This window comes from Spea bombifrons, chromosome 3 (assembly GCF_027358695.1).
Source record: "Spea bombifrons isolate aSpeBom1 chromosome 3, aSpeBom1.2.pri, whole genome shotgun sequence".
Classification (NCBI taxonomy): domain Eukaryota; kingdom Metazoa; phylum Chordata; class Amphibia; order Anura; family Pelobatidae; genus Spea; species Spea bombifrons.
This window is the reverse complement of record NC_071089.1, coordinates 119,996,555-120,010,786: the sequence shown is the minus strand read 5'-3', so window position 1 is coordinate 120,010,786 and position 14,232 is coordinate 119,996,555. Positions and strand designations below refer to the sequence as shown.

The following is a 14,232-nucleotide window of genomic DNA, read 5'->3' as shown; positions in this document are numbered from 1 at the left end:
TGGATACTAAAACTAAAAAAGCCTGGAACTGATTTTTTTTTTTTTTTTTTACCTGTATCATGCTTAAAAACATATATAAAATATAATACTATTGACATCTACATGTTATGTTGACACCAAACTGACTTGTTTTGTGGACTTGGCAGCTTGACGACATACGATATTTTTTCAATATGGCATCTAAAAGAAATGTGAATAGAGACCCTCTCAAAGACCAATTAAAAAGAGATAAAAAAGAGAAAAAAGAGAAACAATCTGGATCTGTGGTTGAATTTTTTTCTCCTTCTCTGGAGAGAAATAAAGAAAAAATCTTAAATATATCCACAATTTCTCAATCGGATGAATCTCAGGATCTTCAAACTCGTAACAGCCTTAGCCCTACTTCATTAGTGTCTCAAGACTTTATGCTTGCTCATTTTGATGAAATCAAAAAAGAGTTATCTAAGGGCTCTACAGAAATTAAACAAGAATTAAATGGGCTGGCCAACAAATTATTGGAAGTTGAAAATAAAATTCTAAATCTCGATCTAAACTGCTCAACTCTGAAAGAAACCATTTCAACAGTTACTCATAGAGTGGACAAGATTGAGATAAAGCTGAGAGATTTAGAGGACAGCCTAAGGAGAACAAATCTTCGTTTCAGGAATGTTCCGGAGAAAGTTACACAAGATCAACTTAAACCCTTTTTATTTGATTTATTTCAAGAAATGGGTGTGACCCTAAAAGATTCTGATCTAATTACTGATAAAATTTTCAGACTAAGACGACCAAACGGGTTACCTGAAACATCATCGCGAGATGTTATTGTCTCTTTTTCATCCCTATATCCAAAAGAATTAGTTCTGCGTGCAAAAAGAAACTCTAAATTGAAAGACGAAGTTTTCCAGAATATCCAAATATATCAAGATCTATCATATCAAACCCGGCTTTGGAGGAAGGAATTCTCTACATCGTTGTCTTTTTTAAGACAAAACAATATTAAATATAGTTGGACTAGTTCATCGAATGTGAGATTCTGGTGGGAAGGTCAAGTAAGATCTTATGACTCACCAACTGCTCTGGCTGAATGGTGCAAGTACTTGAAGTCAATCTCACCAAACTGACTTTTTTTTTTTTTTTTTTGTTTTTATTATATATTTCTGACTATGCTTAAGGGTTTAATAATCACAAAAGGCTGATGACACAGTGTTGGATAATAATCAAATATAAGAATGTCTGTTACTTAAAAATCAGATGACACTATCTGGGTGATAATTATATAATAGATGTTGTTTTTTTTGTTTTTTTGTTTTTTTTTCTCTTTTGTTATATATTTTTGACTATGCTTAAAGGTTTAAGAATAACAAAAGGCTGATGACACAGTGTTGGAGAATAATCAAATATAAGAATGTCTGTTACTTAAAAATCAGATGACACTATCTGGGTGATAATTAGATAATAGATGTTGTTTTTTTTTTTATTTTATTTTTTTTAATATATTTCTGACCATGCCTAAGGGTCTAATAATAACAAAAGGCTGATGATACGGTGTTGGACACTAATTAAATATAAGAATGCTTGCTACCTAAAAATTGGATGCCACTATCTGGGTGCTAATAATAATAATAATTTAATAATTAATTTAGTAATAATAAAAGGTTGGTGACACAATGTCGGACACTAAATTAATTATAAGAATGTTTGTTATCTAAAATTGGATGGCACTTTCTGGGGGTTAATTAAATAATAGATAATTTTTTTTTTTTTTTTTTTTTTTTGCCCCATGTGGGATTTACATGATAACAATTAGATAAAACTATTAGAGTAAAAATGCTGCGGGCACTAATTAAATACAAGAATGATTATTACTTAAAAGAGGAAGACAATATTTGCTCTTTCACAATATTATAATTACTTTAATAAAACACAAGAGATTCGAGAACTTTCTAAAAGGGGTTATTAATAAAATTTTAAGACTCCTTGTGGGGTATATAGGATATTAATTGGATAAAAAAGAGGCAGATTTTATCTGGGTGTTAATCGGATGATATACACTTTTCTAATGGCTATTATGAAAAAATTCAGGAGATTTGAGGGTTCAATATAGGGCACGATTATATGTATTTTAAAGTTCTATATGGAACATACATGAAACTAATTAGTTAAATTATTAGACATTTTTATTTTATTTTTGGTTAGTCCGATATAACACAAAGGAACCAAGAAATTGCAGAAGACATTTTCCACACATACTCGAGTATGTCTAGTAGTATATCAATATCACATTATTGAGCAATTTATAAAATCGCCTCTCCATCACCCTTATATATATTATGATAAACTTACTAAAGATCAGCGAGTGCTGTCATCTCTACTTTATGTCTTAAATTAGACATAGGAGGTATGTCAGTTTTCAGACTCCTCACTCAGAGGGACTTGGGTTACATACTCAAGTTTCTCTATGGTTTTGTTTTTTGTTTTCTGATGAATGAATTCCTTGCTTCAGTAATACTGAAGATCAAGGAGGTTTTAAATGATTTTTCTCTTCCTCCTTTTGGGCCCTTTTGGTGCCTAAGGAGGACTGGATTGAATGTTTGTAAGACAGTTCTTTTTTATATGTTATTCTGTTTTTTTGTTAACTGGTTCTTGCTTGGCTGCATAGGGAAATTGAGACAGGGGATCCCAAGAATTTTTGAATGATCAAGGTGTGTTCAGTCAACACCCGAGGCTTAAACTCGCCACATAAACTCTCTATAGTATACAATTTTTTATGTAGAGAACATATAGATGTAGGTTTCCTACAGGAGACCCATTGGAGACGAATAGATAAGAATAAATGGGGAGGGAAGAAATTTCCGATTATGATCCATGCTTCAAATGAATTAAAAAAAAAAAGAGGAGTCGCAATAGTGTTTTCTGCAGCACTCCAAATTGAAGTTAAGTTTGAATTTCATGACCCGGAAGGCAGATTCTTAATTGTAGTCTGCAAATTAAATGAAGAGTGGTTCACACTGGTGAATGTTTATTTACCAAATGTCTCTCCAGTACATCTTTTGAATAAGATATTAGACCAGGTAGATAATATTAAGACCGGCTGTTGTATTATAGCAGGGGATTTCAATTGTGTCCTAGATAGCAATTTAGATACGAAAACTTCTAAAAAAAAGAGCTAATGAAAAAAAGATAAAATCTCAAGCAAGAGCTTTCAATAATTCTTTAAATAACTATGAATTTATGGATACTTGGAGAGTTTTTCATCCACTTGAAAGAGACTATACGCATTTTTCTCATGTTCATTTGTCATATTCTCGTATTGACTATATACTATGCTCTCCATCTCTAATCAATAGGATTCAAAAAATTGAGATAAGAAATAATACTTGGTCAGACCATAATATTATTATTATGGTAATAAAAAACAATATTAATAAGAATGTACGGAGTACTTGGAAATTAGACGACTTTATTCTCCTTAATAAAGATAATGTGAAATATCTATCTGATTTAATAAATTTATTTTTTAAGGAAAATAATCCCAATGATACCTCAATAGTAAACAATTGGTGTGCCTTTAAAACAGTAATGAGAGGATATTTAATTAAGATGAAAAATACAATTAGGAGGAAACAAGGAAGAACTTTGGCAGAGCTTTATCTGCTGTACAACCAGGAACTTCTAGAAAATAAAAGAAATCCAACTTTAGATAAATCCGAAAAAATTAAACAAATCCAAGCTCGAATCAATGATAAACTGATGGAAAGAAAAGTTATTAATATGGAGAAACTAAAAACTACATACTATTGCTGTAGTAATAGAGTAGATAAAATGATGACTAATAGACTGAAGAAATTAAAAACTAGCAATCGAGTCCATAAGATGATACTGGATAATAAGATCTATTCTACACCAGAAGCAATTGGTGAAAAGTTTAATCAATACTATGAGAAACTTTATAATTTGAACAATAAAGTCTCCTTAGAAGAAATTGACAATTACTTGGATAAAATAAATCTTCCTCAGATATCCGCAGAGCAGAGAGCTACTCTAAATAAAGACATAACCTCAGTTGAATTAAGAGAAGTAATATCTAAATTAGTCAAATACAAAACCCCTGGGCCAGACGGCTTCACAAATCTATTCTTTAAAGTATTTAGTCTACAAATCTTAGATCCCCTAACTCTTACCTTCAACTCTATTGCCAGCCACGGTAAACTTCCCAATGAAATGTCAAGAGCTAATATTCTTCCTATCTTGAAGCAAGGGAAAAATCCAACAGATCCTGCTAGTTATAGGCCTATTTCTCTTATCAACGTAGACGTTAAATTATATTCTTCTATTCTTGCTAATAGATTAAAATCCATTCTTAAATCTATTATTGACCTGGACCAAGTTGGTTTTATTCCGGGCCGATCATCTTGTAACCACATCAGAAGAATTATTAATATTTTAGACCAAGCAGAAAAGAAAAAAATTCCAGTTGTTATAATGTCAGTGGATGCAGAGAAGGCCTTTGACCGGGTAAATTGGGAATTTATGAGTAAAGTTCTAATTAAGTTTGGATTTAGTGGCTGGATCCATAAGGCGATTATGGCTCTTTATTCCAATCCCTCTGCTAGGACAGTAGGACCAAATATATGTTCCCAATGGTTTGCTTTACAAAACGGAACAAGACAAGGTTGCCCTCTGTCCCCATTGTTATACATATTTTCGGTAGAACCTTTGGCTACTAGTATTAGAGATAATTATGAAATTCAAGGCTTCTCTACTAGAGATCTAGATTTAAAAATCAACCTGTATGCAGATGACATACTAATCTCCATTACTAATCCCCGAGTCTCCTTAAAATATCTTATGGCCGAATTTAAAGATTATAGTAAGGTCTCGAATTATAAAATGAATACAATAATAATAATTAGAAATTAATTTAGAAACCTCTTTAATCGAACAGATTAAAAAAGAATTTGATTTTGTTTGGGCTAAATTCAATTTTATCTATCTTGGAATATATATAACAAAATCTATGTCACTATTAGTTGAGACAAATTTTATCCGATTATTAAAATCAACAAACATTTGGCTAAAAGAATGGAGAAATAAAGAATTCTCCTGGTGGGGCAGAATTAATATATTAAATTCTTATATAGTACCAAAATGGTCTTATTTGTTCTCAATGATCCCATTAAGGGTGCCGCACTCGTGGTTAAGAATGCTACAGGCGAGCTTTGAATGCTTTGTCTGGAAAGCTAAGAAACCAAGAATAAAATTTGCTGTTATGGCACGTAAACCGAAATATGGAGGCTTGGGCTTTCCCAGTGTAAAAAATATATATCTGGCAAACATAATGGTTCATATTCACAGATTGCAGTTAGAGCACTCTATTAATGAAGGGTGGTTTGCAATTGAGATGGGAACAGATGGTATTAACAGTTTGCATAATATTGTATGGTATCCCCTAATATCAAAATCTCTTCTAAAAATAAAAAGTTCCAATTTAATATTTGGACAGATTCTTCCAGTTTGGGAGTCTATTAAGAAAAAATTAAATCCCAAAAAAGGGATTCCGTCTTTTTCTAAACTCAAATTTGTAGAATTTTTTATTCCAGATATAAATCTTGATGAATGGAGAATTAAGGGTATACTTACTTTAGATCAATTGCTGACCTCTGGCTGACATATTTAAATATCTGAGAATGAAAAACTTCTTGTTGAAAGACCTATGGGAACCCAGCCAAGAGTTGTTAATTCGTTTAAAGAAAATATTTACAGGAAATGATGTAAACAAAGTGCTATCCAAGTGCTAAGATCTAATTAATTTTGCTATGCTTGATTTTATTACACATGTCATTAAGATATGGGAACAAGAGCTAAATATAAAAATTGATCAGGACAATCCTTACATGATGTTACGAAATCTATTCATTCGTTGTCATTGGCTGAAACCCAATTTAAAATATTAAATCGATGGTATTTGACACCATCAAGAATGCATAAAATGTACAGCAATTGTTCAGATATCTGTTGGAGATGTGGAATACAAAGAGGGACCTTTCTTCATATTTGGTGGGACTGCGTGGGTGTGAAAAATCTATGGTCCAACATTTATGATTTAATTTTTGCTCTAACAGCAAAATCTATTGTTCGATCTCCTGTAACGGCTTTATTACATTTAATGTGGCTTAATTGTAGTAATAACGAAAAACAATTCTTTATTCACTGCTTTATAGCAGTGAAAATCACGATTGCCCGCTTATGGAAACAAAATACTTTAGCCTCATGGAATATGATTATTTCTCAATTGAATCATCAGATTAAAATGGAAAGACAGCTATATAGATCTTATTTTATCTCTGAAACAAAAGCTAAGAAATGGGATGTTTGGCTAAAGAGGCTGGAAGAATACATGAAATAATGCCTGGGTTAGTTGACTAAGTAACTTCACCTATGGTAACTGGAAATGATTATTGGCTTATGACTATTCGGGGTCCACATGGTCTTCATGATTCCCAAATGCAGCTAAGAGATTTATGTATTTATTCATTTAAATGCATTATATTATTGTATTATATTATTGTATATTGTGTAATTTTTTTTTTCTTTTCTGTATTGTGCGTTCTGTATAAGACAGAAGACAGAAACGCAAAATCCTTAAAGCTTTCCAACATTAAGCTAAATCTTCTTATTCCACTTGTGGAAAGTTATTTTCCAGACAAAGCATGCCAATCCTTCCATGAAAAAACACAGGAAAAACTTCTTGGCATAGTGCCAATTTTGGAATGCTTAGATTATTATTATTAATTTTTTGTTTTTTAACTTAGGCCACGTCTACAATACTACATGTTGTTAATAATTCGGGCAGCCGTTACCAAAATAGTGGCTGGCAAGGGGAGAATGCCGTTTTCATACAATATCATAAATGACACAAGTTGTTAACCCTACGTGCCAATTAATCTTATGCAACGCCAGTTGTGCTTAAACAGAAAAGTGACATTATAAAAAAAAATTAGCAGAGGATGGTTTCGATCCATCGACCTCTGGGTTATGGGCTCAGCACGCTTCCGCTGCGCCACTCTGCTTTTCGTATAATGGTATGTCCGATGGGAGAATGCTGTTTTAATGCAATATCATCAATGACAGAAGTTATTAACCCTATGTAAAAATGACATCTAGCAGAGGATGGTTTCGATCCATCGACCTCTGGGTTATGGGCCCAGCACGCTTCCGCTGCGCCACTCTGCTTTTCATGGTGCTTTCTTCACAAATGATAAAACACATTAATTCCTGACTTTTTATTCTCCAAATCTCTTCTTCAAGCTTCAAAAGTGCCAACTTTTTGCCACTTTCTTCCCAAATGATAAAAAACCATGAATATCTGACTTTTTTCCCCAAATCTCTTCTTCAAGATTCGTAAAGACAATTTAGGAGTACAAGTTCTCACCATCATGAAATAATGTATAAACAGTTGAGATACAACTGTCAATTCTTCTGCTATGGTCACTAAGCCCTCTGGAATGCTGAAGGTTTAAAGTCATAATCCTCACTGCTTCTCTGAAAACAGTCACAAGTGGTTGTCTCTGTGGCGTAATCGGTTAGCGTGTTCGGCTGTTAACCGAAAGGTTGGTGGTTCAAGCCCACCCAGGGACGAGTGGGATGTTTTCCTGAAAACTTTCATTCCTGTGTTTGCAACACCAATGACCTAATGATTACATTGAAAGACAGAAATGCAAAATCCTTAAAGCTTTCCAACATTAAGCTAAATCTTCTTATTCCACTTGTGGAAAGTTATTTTCCAGACAAAGCATGCCAATCCTTCCATGAAAAAACACAGGAAAAACTTCTTGGCATAGTGCCAATTTTGGAATGCTTAGATTATTATTACCGTATTTGCTCGATTATAAGACGAGGTTTTTTTCAGAGCAAATGCTCTGAAAAATACCCCTCGTCTTATAATCGGGGTCGTCTTCTAATCAGACCTCAAATAGAGGTCTGATTAGGAGACTAAGATCCAGATCCCCCGCACCGCTGCAGGGGACCTGGATCCTCCTGTCGTCGCCCCCCCCACACACACACACTTACCGGTGCTTCCGGAGGTGAAGTTGGCAGCGGGGGTTTGTATGCGTCCGTCGCAAATACCTTCCCCGACTGTCAGAGATCATTGTTCCAGAGTTCCTGATCTCTGACAGCCGGGGAAGGTATTTGCGACGGACGCATACAAACCCCCGCTGCCAACTCCACCTCCTTCCGGCTGCCGCGGAATGAGACGTCAACCCGCTGCCCCGGCAATACAGCAGGAAATTGGAAGCACCGGTAAGTAAGTAAGTAAGTAAGTGTGTGTGTGTGTGTGTGTGTGTGTGTGTGTGTGTGTGTGTAGGGCATTTCTGGAATGCCTTACACCCCTATATGCCACTCTGGCACTTAGGGGGTTAAAAGGCATATTATGGGGCAGAGTGGCATATAGGGAGGTATAAGGCATTTCAGGAGGCAGAGTGGCGTTAAGGGGGCATTTAATAGTGCACTCTGCCTCCTGAAATGCCTTATACCTCCCTATATGCCACTCTGCCCCATAATATGCCTTTTAACCCCCTAAATGCCAGAGTGGCATATAGGGGTAAAAGGCATTTCTGGAGGCAGAGTGCTCTATATAATGCCTTTTAACTCCCTTAATGCCACTCTGCCTCCTGGAATGCCTTATACCTCCCTATATGCCACTCTGCCCCATAATATGCATTTTAACCCCCTAAATGCCAGAATGGGATATAGGGGTATAAGGCATTTCTGGAGGCAGAGTGGCACATAGGGGGTCAAAAGGCATACCATGGGGCACAGTGGCATATAGAGGGTTAAAAGGCATATCATGGGCCACAGTGCCATATTGGTGTGGCAAGCCTGGGGGCAGATGTGCGTAACTGGGGGACAGGTTGGAAAATACAAGAAATAAAAACAAAAAAAAAATATTTTTCTCAATCATAGCTTTTATTAAAAAAAATAGTTTACATGAATTAACATTTACTGGTAAAACTTTTTTCCTTTAGGGTCGTCTTATATTCAGGCTTTTTCTTTTTTTCCTAAGTTAATATTCAGATTTTGGGGGGTCGTCTTATAATCAGGGTCGTCTTATAATCGAGCAAATACGGTATTAATTTTTTGTTTTTTAACTTAGGCCACGTCTACAATACTACATGTTGTTAATAATTCGGGCAGCCGTTACCAAAAAAGTGGCTGGCAAGGGGAGAATGCCGTTTTCATACAATATCATAAATGACACAAGTTGTTAACCCTACGTGCCAATTAATCTTATGCAACGCCAGTTGTGCTTAAACAGAAAAGTGACATTATAAAAACAAAATTAGCAGAGGATGGTTTCGATCCATCGACCTCTGGGTTATGGGCCCAGCACGCTTCCGCTGCGCCACTCTGCTTTTAGTATAGTGGTTTGTCCGAGGGGAGAATGCTGTTTTAATGCAATATCATCAATGACAGAAGTTATTAACCCTATATAAAAATGACATCTAGCAGAGGATGGTTTTGATCCATCGACCTCTGGGTTATGGGCCCAGCACGCTTCCGCTGCGCCACTCTGCTTTTTGTAAAGCTGTTTGTCCGAGGGGAGAATGCTGTTTTCATGCAATATCATCAATGACAGAAGTTATTAACCCTATGTAAAAATGACATCTAGCAGAGGATGGTTTCAATCCATCGACCTCTGGGTTATGGGCCCAGCACGCTTCCGCTGCGCCACTCTGCTTTTCACGGTGCTTTTTTCACAAATGATAAAACACATTAATTCCTGACTTTTTTTTCTCCAAATCTCTTCTTCAAGCTTCGAAAGTGCCAACTTTTTGCCACTTTCTTCCCAAATGATAAAAAACCATGAATATCTGACTTTTTTTCCAAATCTCTTCTTCAAGATTCGTAAAGACAATTTAGGAGTACAAGTTCTCACCATCATGAAATAATGTATAAACAGTTGAGATACAACTGTCAATTCTTCTGCTATGGTCACTAAGCCCTCTGGAATGCTGAAGGTTTAAAGTCATAATCCTCACTGCTTCTCTGAAAACAGTCACAAGTGGTTGTCTCTGTGGCGCAATCGGTTAGCGCGTTCGGCTGTTAACCGAAGGGTTGGTGGTTCAAGCCCACCCAGGGACGAGTGGGATGTTTTCCTGAAAACTTTCATTCCTGTGCTTGCAACACCAATGACCTAATGATTACATTGAAAGACAGAAATGCAAAATCCTTAAAGCTTTCCAACATTATGCTAAATCTTCTTATTCCACTTGTGGAAAGTTTTTTTCCAGACAAAGCATGCCAATCCTTCCATGAAAAAACACAGGAAAAACTTCTTGGCATAGTGCCAATTTTGGAATGCTTAGATTATTATTATTAATTTTTTGGTTTTTAACTTAGGCCACGTCTACAATACTACATGTTGTTAATAATTCGGGCAGCCGTTACCAAAATAGTGGCTGGCAAGTGGAGAATGCCGTTTTCATACAATATCATAAATGACACAAGTTGTTAACCCTACGTGCCAATTAATCTTATGCAACGCCAGTTGTGCTTAAACAGAAAAGTGACATTATAAAAACAAAATTAGCAGAGGATGGTTTCGATCCATCGACCTATGGGTTATGGGCCCAGCACGCTTCCGCTGCGCCACTCTGCTTTTCATATCGTGGTTGGTCCGAGGGGAGAATGCTGTTTTAATGCAATATCATCAATGACAGAAGTTATTAACCCTATGTAAAAATGACATCTAGCAGAGGATGGTTTCGATCCATCGACCTCTGGGTTATGGGCCCAGCACGCTTCCGCTGCGCCACTCTGCTTTCTGTAAAGCTGTTTGTCCGAGGGGAGAATGCTGTTTTCATGCAATATCATCAATGACAGAAGTTATTAACCCTATGTAAAAATGACATCTAGCAGAGGATGGTTTCAATCCATCGACCTCGGGGTTATGGGCCCAGCACGCTTCCGCTGCGCCACTCTGCTTTTCATGGTGCTTGCTTCACAAATGATAAAACACATTAATTCCTGACTTTTTTTTCTCCAAATCTCTTCTTCAAGCTTCGAAAGTGCCAACTTTTTGCCACTTTCTTCCCAAATGATAAAAAACCATGAATATCTGACTTTTTTTCCAAATCTCTTCTTCAAGATTCGTAAAGACAATTTAGGAGTACAAGTTCTCACCATCATGAAATAATGTATAAACAGTTGAGATACAACTGTCAATTCTTCTGCTATGGTCACTAAGCCCTCTGGAATGCTGAAGGTTTAAAGTCATAATCCTCACTGCTTCTCTGAAAACAGTCACAAGTGGTTGTCTCTGTGGCGCAATCGGTTAGCGCGTTCGGCTGTTAACCGAAAGGTTGGTGGTTCAAGCCCACCCAGGGACGAGTGGGATGTTTTCCTGAAAACTTTCATTCCTGTGTTTGTAACACCAATGACCTAATGATTACATTGAAAGACAGAAATGCAAAATCCTTAAAGCTTTCCAACATTAAGCTAAATCTTCTTATTCCACTTGTGGAAAGTTATTTTCCAGACAAAGCATGCCAATCCTTCCATGAAAAAACACAGGAAAAACTTCTTGGCATAGTGCCAATTTTGGAATGCTTAGATTATTATTATTAATTTTTTGTTTTTTAACTTAGGCCACGTCTACAATACTACATGTTGTTAATAATTCGGGCAGCCGTTACCAAAAAAGTTGCTGGCAAGGGGAGAATGCCGTTTTCATACAATATCATAAATGACACAAGTTGTTAACCCTACGTGCCAATTAATCTTATGCAACGCCAGTTGTGCTTAAACAGAAAAGTGACATTATAAAAACAAAATTAGCAGAGGATGGTTTCGATCCATCGACCTCTGGGTTATGGGCACAGCACGCTTCCGCTGCGCCACTCTGCTTTTAGTATAGTGGTTTGTCCGAGGGGAGAATGCTGTTTTAATGCAATATCATCAATGACAGAAGTTATTAACCCTATGTAAAAATGACATCTAGCAGAGGATGGTTTCGATCCATCGACCTCTGGGTTATGGGCCCAGCACGCTTCCGCTGCGCCACTCTGCTTTCTGTAAAGCTGTTTGTCCGAGGGGAGAATGCTGTTTTCATGCAATATCATCAATGACAGAAGTTATTAACCCTATGTAAAAATGACATCTAGCAGAGGATGGTTTCAATCCATCGACCTCGGGGTTATGGGCCCAGCACGCTTCCGCTGCGCCACTCTGCTTTTCATGGTGCTTTCTTCACAAATGATAAAACACATTAATTCCTGACTTTTTTTTCTCCAAATCTCTTCTTCAAGCTTCGAAAGTGCCAACTTTTTGCCACTTTCTTCCCAAATGATAAAAAACCATGAATATCTGACTTTTTTTCCAAATCTCTTCTTCAAGATTCGTAAAGACAATTTAGGAGTACAAGTTCTCACCATCATGAAATAATGTATAAACAGTTGAGATACAACTGTCAATTCTTCTGCTATGGTCACTAAGCCCTCTGGAATGCTGAAGGTTTAAAGTCATAATCCTCACTGCTTCTCTGAAAACAGTCACAAGTGGTTGTCTCTGTGGCGCAATCGGTTAGCGCGTTCGGCTGTTAACCGAAAGGTTGGTGGTTCAAGCCCACCCAGGGACGAGTGGGATGTTTTCCTGAAAACTTTCATTCCTGTGTTTGTAACACCAATGACCTAATGATTACATTGAAAGACAGAAATGCAAAATCCTTAAAGCTTTCCAACATTAAGCTAAATCTTCTTATTCCACTTGTGGAAAGTTATTTTCCAGACAAAGCATGCCAATCCTTCCATGAAAAAACACAGGAAAAACTTCTTGGCATAGTGCCAATTTTGGAATGCTTAGATTATTATTATTAATTTTTTGTTTTTTAACTTAGGCCACGTCTACAATACTACATGTTGTTAATAATTCGGGCAGCCGTTACCAAAATAGTGGCCGGCAAGGGGAGAATGCCGTTTTCATACAATATCATAAATGACACAAGTTGTTAACCCTACGTGCCAATTAATCTTATGCAACGCCAGTTGTGCTTAAACAGAAAAGTGACATTATAAAAACAAAATTAGCAGAGGATGGTTTCGATGCATCGACATCTGGGTTATGGGCTCAGCACGCTTCCGCTGCGCCACTCTGCTTTTCATTTAATGGTATGTCCGATGGGAGAATGCTGTTTTAATGCAATATCATCAATGACAGAAGTTATTAACCCTATGTAAAAATGACATCTAGCAGAGGATGGTTTCAATCCATCGACCTCTGGGTTATGGGCCCAGCACGCTTCCGCTGCGCCACTCTGCTTTCTGTAAAGTTGTTTGTCCGAGGGGAGAATGCTGTTTTCATGCAATATCATCAATGACAGAAGTTATTAACCCTATGTAAAAATGACATCTAGCAGAGGATGGTTTCGATCCATCGACCTCTGGGTTATGGGCCCAGCACGCTTCCGCTGCGCCACTCTGCTTTTCATGGTGCTTTCTTCACAAATGATAAAACACATTAATTCCTGACTTTTTTTTCTCCAAATCTCTTCTTCAAGCTTCAAAAGTGCCAACTTTTTGCCACTTTCTTCCCAAATGAAAAAAAACCATGAATATCTGACTTTTTTTTCCAAATCTCTTCTTCAAGATTCGTAAAGACAATTTAGGAGTACAAGTTCTCACCATCATGAAATAATGTATAAACAGTTGAGATACAACTGTCAATTCTTCTGCTATGGTCACTAAGCCCTCTGGAATGCTGAAGGTTTAAAGTCATAATCCTCACTGCTTCTCTGAAAACAGTCACAAGTGGTTGTCTCTGTGGCGCAATCGGTTAGCGCGTTCGGCTGTTAACCGAAAGGTTGGTGGTTCAAGCCCACCCAGGGACGAGTGGGTTGTTTTCCTGAAAACTTTCATTCCTGTGTTTGCAACACCAATGACCTAAGGATTACATTGAAAGACAGAAATGCAAAATCCTTAAAGCTTTCCAACATTAAGCTAAATCTTCTTATTCCACTTGTGGAAAGTTATTTTCCAGACAAAGCATGCCAATCCTTCCATGAAAAAACACAGGAAAAACTTCTTGGCATAGTGCCAATTTTGGAATGCTTAGATTATTATTATTAATTTTTTGTTTTTTAACTTAGGCCACGTCTACAATACTACATGTTGTTAATAATTCGGGCAGCCGTTACCAAAATAGTGGCTGGCAAGGGGAGAATGCCGTTTTCATACAATATCATAAATGACACAA

The 14,232-nt window shown here is 36.7% G+C and overlaps 1 protein-coding gene and 3 non-coding genes across 4 annotated transcripts in view; 3 read left to right on the top strand and 1 right to left on the bottom strand.

The window, feature by feature from the left end:
- The window catches only part of LOC128482812 (uncharacterized), a 379,467-nt gene that overhangs the window by 332,239 nt on the left and 32,996 nt on the right, over positions 1–14,232 (bottom strand). The gene's annotated exons all lie outside the window — the stretch shown is intronic.
- TRNAN-GUU (transfer RNA asparagine (anticodon GUU)) lies at positions 11,299–11,372 on the top strand. The gene has a single exon. It is a non-coding gene; the product is annotated as a tRNA-Asn (tRNA).
- On the top strand, positions 12,546–12,619 carry TRNAN-GUU (transfer RNA asparagine (anticodon GUU)). The gene has a single exon. It is a non-coding gene; the product is annotated as a tRNA-Asn (tRNA).
- Positions 13,794–13,867, top strand: TRNAN-GUU (transfer RNA asparagine (anticodon GUU)). Its single transcript has one exon. It is a non-coding gene; the product is annotated as a tRNA-Asn (tRNA).